At 30.7% G+C, this 5,406-nt stretch overlaps 1 long non-coding RNA gene across 1 annotated transcript; it reads right to left on the bottom strand.

Moving 5' to 3' along the window:
* Positions 1-736: 736 nt before the first annotated feature.
* On the bottom strand, positions 737-2,412 carry LOC128040359 (uncharacterized). The gene is made up of 3 exons (XR_008194980.1): positions 2,312-2,412; positions 1,759-1,841; positions 737-1,041 (listed from the first exon to the last, which is right to left on the bottom strand). It is a non-coding gene; the product is annotated as an uncharacterized LOC128040359 (long non-coding RNA).
* Between the last annotated feature and the right edge of the window lie 2,994 nt (positions 2,413-5,406).

Below are 5,406 nucleotides of genomic sequence, written 5' to 3'. Positions count from 1 at the left end.
CCCATATCCGTCGCCGGATTAGGATTAATGAGTGATACTAAATATTGAAACATTTCACTTAACAAAATGAACCAAATATCAAGCTGCATATAAATATGTGTCTTGAATATATAAATATATATATTTAAAATCCTAATTTATTTCACCTAATTATCAAAAACAATTTATTCGCTAAAAATATAAGTCATTAACAATCCACAATAAATATCAATCATGCTTTACTAATTAAAAATTTTATATCATTCAAATACTTAAAACATTTTAAGAATTAACATTTATCATTACATATCATATGCCGAGCCAATATTAAAACTACTATTTGCATACATTTATTTCATTAATAAATGATTAACTATGTAACATACTACAGACATAAAGAACCAACTCTATTTTGGACAGCAATTATTCAACAAATTGGACAGCAATAACATGCTCAAAATGGACAGCATTATACATCAAATTAGACAGCTTAAATATACCCAAAATTGGACAGCATTATACATCAAATTAGACAGCTTAAATATACTCACAATTGGACAGCATTATACATCAAATTATAACACAAAAATGCACCTACTTTCTCACTACCGTTATGTGCTCATATGACCTTGACAACTTGCACCATATTATACACTATTAACCTCTAATTTTGTACCTAATTTACATGCTTAATATGCATACACTAAATCAAACCTGTACCACACAATAGGTCATCACATCTGTAAAAAGAAAATAATTATTGAACTTATATCTAAGCCAAATATATATTATCTAAATCTAATTAATCATGCACATGATACATAAGCATATACCCCAAATTGTCCATTAACTATATGTATCAAAATCAAATTCAAACAAAAAGAGATAAGCCATTTTCGCATGGCTTTTAATTACACAAACACATTGGTTTCAAAATCAACATTTTTAACTATGCTATACATGCCATATACTTGAAAACAATTTAGCAAAATACCAAAAGAAGACACCGATAGTGTGATGAGCTTAGCTGACGATCCCCGAACACGTAGCGATCACCAAAATCTATACATCAAAACAATAATCCAACACGTTGTAAGCTAATTTAGCTTAGTAAGTTACAAGCAAATAAACTCTACAATTTAACTTAACATCTAGAATAATATTTAACCAATTCATACTTCTAAATCATCTTACCTTTAGCTTACCATAGTATAATATAACTATTCACTTCATACTATGATTTAACAAAATCAATATATTAACACAACTATAAGCATTTCTTCAAATTTAAGTACAAGGCCAAGTACATTATGCATTTTATTATCATAAAATATAAAGAATCATCTTAAATAAATATGATTCCAATTATAATCACCACCTAGGTTTAATACTTACAAAACTTAATCTTGAATACCACCAAAATAATTATTACTCACTTTATTACTCATAATTTCTCAATAAGTCAAATACTTGATATTAGTAATCTTTCGAAAATATTTAATAAGTACGCACACTTAGTGCTTAATAATCAAACTCGCACACTTAGTGCTTTACCCTTATACTCGCACACTTAGTGCATTTCAATTAAACTCGCACACTTAGTGCTAATCTCATTATCGTATATTTTTATACTCGCACACTTAGTGTTGGAAGTCGACAACTCAATTCGTCATATTTCAAAAATTTTTATCACTACATATATATCAATTCAATTCAGCATAATTAAGTACATGTTAAGATAATTTAAAACGACACAAATATGTATGCTTAATAACTTACCTCGGATATCGTCGACTAATAAATCGGCAACTCAACTACCTTTGATTTCCCCCGATCTAAATCCGATTTCTTGGTTTCTTGATCTAAACATATTCAAATAAATCTCATTTAAACATATTTTCATTCAATTTAGTCTAAGAACACATAAATGGGCAAATTACATTTTTACCCCTAATATTTCACATTTTCACAATTTAGTCCTTTTTGCTCAAAAGACAAAATACACAAAATTTGACTACACTCCTTAAGGGCCGAATATTCCTAGTGTCCATACAAACCCGCACATTTCATTTATTTCACATTTTAGTCCCTCAAAAATTTTATTTTTACAACTTAACCCTAATTACTCAAATTCATCAAAAATTCAAAGACAAAGCATGTTAATCTTTCACATAACTTTCATATTTCATCATCAACTATCACAAGCTCAAGCATTCATCAATGGCATTTCTCAAATCATCAACAATTCACAAAATTAAGGCATGGGTTTTGAAGTATTCAAAGCAACGATCTCAAAAACGTAAAAATTATCAAAAACCGAACAAAAACTAACCTTGAATTAAGCTTTCAAAAGGGCCGAATATTTCAAGCTCTCAAACCTAGTTTTTCTTTTCTACTTTCGGTGATACAAACAATGAAGAAAAAGTTAATTTCTTTTATGTTTTATGATATAATAACATAATATTATATTATTATTATAACTTTTATATTTAATATATAAAAACTGTACATATTAACTATCATTGCCGTCCACTATCCTTTAAAATGGGCTAATTGCCCTTTAAGAACCTCATATTTAAAAGCCACCATCAAATAAGCACTTTACACCTTAATAATCAAACTTCACATTTTATGCAATTTGATACTTTTGTCAATTAAACACATAAACAACAAAATTAATTCACGAAACTTTCACACATTTAAATTCACACATCATAAACACACAAAATAATATTAAAATATTTTTCAGACTCGAATTTGTGGTCTCGAAACCACTATTCCGATTATGGTCAAAATTGGGCTGTTACAATGTTCGAGAGTTTGTTCAGTTCTATGAATATGCTTATAAGGTTGTGCTGAAGAGGAATTGTATATTCATTTCGAAGATAGATTGAATAATGAGATTTAAATGCTTGTGAGTGCAAAAGGAATTGCGTGAGTTCATAATTTTATTTGATTAGGCTCTGAAAATGGAAGAATTTTGTTATCAAGAGAAACAGAGTGGGACTAGAGTTCGAGACTTCAATAAAAGAAATGTATTTAGAACATTTTTTGATTCCCCACCAAAGAAAAAGAAGGAATCTGATAATCTTTTTTCTGTACCATCAGGATTTTCTAATAAAGATAAATCGAAATAGAGTAATGTAAGACCATCGACGACTTTAATAGCTATGCTAGTAGTGTTTGGAATGTGATTAGATTTGAATATGATCATTGTGAATGGAATCATTCTGGAATATGTAGATTGAAAGACAAGTCCTGTTTCGTTTGTGGATCAATAGATTGTTATAAGAAAGATTGTCTGAATCAAACTGGTTTGAACAGAAATTAGAATGTAAACCTATTGTTACTTTTACGAGAGGTAGACGACCAGAAAATGGTGGTACAACTAGGGCCATTAGAAGCGGAACAAAAGACACAACGATTTGATCTACAACTTTAACTCCCACTAGTGTTTATGTGATCTGAGTGCGTGAATAGGCCTTGACTCCTAATGTTACTGCTGATATCTTTTCTATCTTTGATGTTATAGTATACGCATTAATTGACTCTGGGTTGAGACATTTGTATTTATGCATTATGTTAGTAACAAAGAAGAGTTTACCAGTTGAGTCATTTTATTTTTAACCTGATTTGTAAATTGTGTCCATTAAACATTCAGGGTTATGATTTCCTATTGATTTGATGTTACCACCTTTCTATAAGTTCTGTAACACACCTAACCCGTCTCTATCATCAGATTAGGGTTACAGAGCATTATTGTACAAAATAGAACATTCAGCATCAAAATAAAAACAATTATGCAATTCAAGAACTATTACTGAATAACTTAATTTAAGTTAAGCAATAATACACTTACGAGCCTAAAATTGAGCTTACAAGGCTCTAAAAATAATTTGAGAACATTTAGTGGTCATTTTGAACTAAAACAAAAAAGTTTAGAAAATTTAAAAACAGGGGTCACACGACCGTGTGACATAGCCCAGACTGTGTGAACATTCGAAGTCTAAACACACGGTCGTGTCCCAGCCCATGTGTCTACCTTTGTGAGTATTCGAAATAGAGCCACACAGTCGTGTCGCAGACCGTGTGCCAAATTGTGTGCGCATTTGTTGTTGGGTCATATGGCCGTGTCATAAACCAATTTACAAACTAACTTGAGACACACAGCCGTGTCGCAGGCTGTGTCTCTGACCGTGGTAAACCTGCACCTAAAATAATAATGACACATGCCCGTGTTGGGTGGCTATGTGTTGCACACGACCTTGTGACAACCCATGTCTGTGGCCATATGCATCATAAATTTCCCTAAAGCAAGTCATTTCAAATCCAATTCTTGAACACCAATATACACAATTTCCATAAACATTCATATGACCAAAATTCATTCAAAACACACTTAAAACATACCAATTGATCCTTCGTATAAGATCTAATCAATATGCCTAGAAAAAGCACCACAATCACGAATCAATCTTTATCCTATTCAATCTTATAAGTTTAAATCACTTAGTATACCTTTAACATAATAAATAATCATTCCAAGAGCTTAACAAACCACTTTCTTCCTACATTCAAAAGGGCATGCACAATTATTAAACACCTCTTATATAAACTTCAATTTACAAGCCATAATAAAAAGGCATAACACACACATGAGTTTGTCACCAATTCAAAACCAACCAATTACCGTAATATCATTTAAACCTTATTACAATTAAGCCCTATACATGGAAAAACACACATATATCATTTAATCTATTTGCCTATCCAATGTACCCTTATTGGTATCTCATGTTAACATCAAAATCAATTCAAAATCAATGCCATAAATTCATACCTTAAACTTACATCACACACCTACCATTTAACCACTTCCTTCACACATCAATGAACCAAAAGCCATTTAAATCTCAAGGTATTCACAAGTGATCAAAACACGTACTTACATATATACATTTATAAGCCAACAAAAAGCCATGTAGACAAATAAGCTTTTACCACATCATATTGACAAATAACATAAAAACTCTTATTACATTTCATTTATAATCGAAACCAAAACTACCAACATAATGAATGGATAGTGTGATGGTGCTCCGATGAGATTCCAACCGATCGAGCTTTCTGATGATCTACAGGAAAAGAAAACAACTAACTAAGCAATAATGCTTAGTAAGCTCGCACAGATCTTAAACATAAACTTACCAATTAGGTTTACTTTTTGTATTTCATAAATAGTTTCGTTGACATGTTTAAACGATTATCCATTTCCTATAATAACACCAATCTCGCAAGTTAGGGAGTTTAATAATGAAACATCAAACATCCCTCCATATCATTGCACATAAACTGAAAGCAAATCCATATGCATAATGGATAAAACCAAAGCAAATCATATTTTCATATACATATATACAAACATTT

The sequence above is a fragment of the Gossypium raimondii genome, chromosome 4 (genome assembly GCF_025698545.1).
Source record: "Gossypium raimondii isolate GPD5lz chromosome 4, ASM2569854v1, whole genome shotgun sequence".
Taxonomy (NCBI): domain Eukaryota; kingdom Viridiplantae; phylum Streptophyta; class Magnoliopsida; order Malvales; family Malvaceae; genus Gossypium; species Gossypium raimondii.
This window is presented reverse-complemented; position numbering and strand designations above follow the sequence as displayed.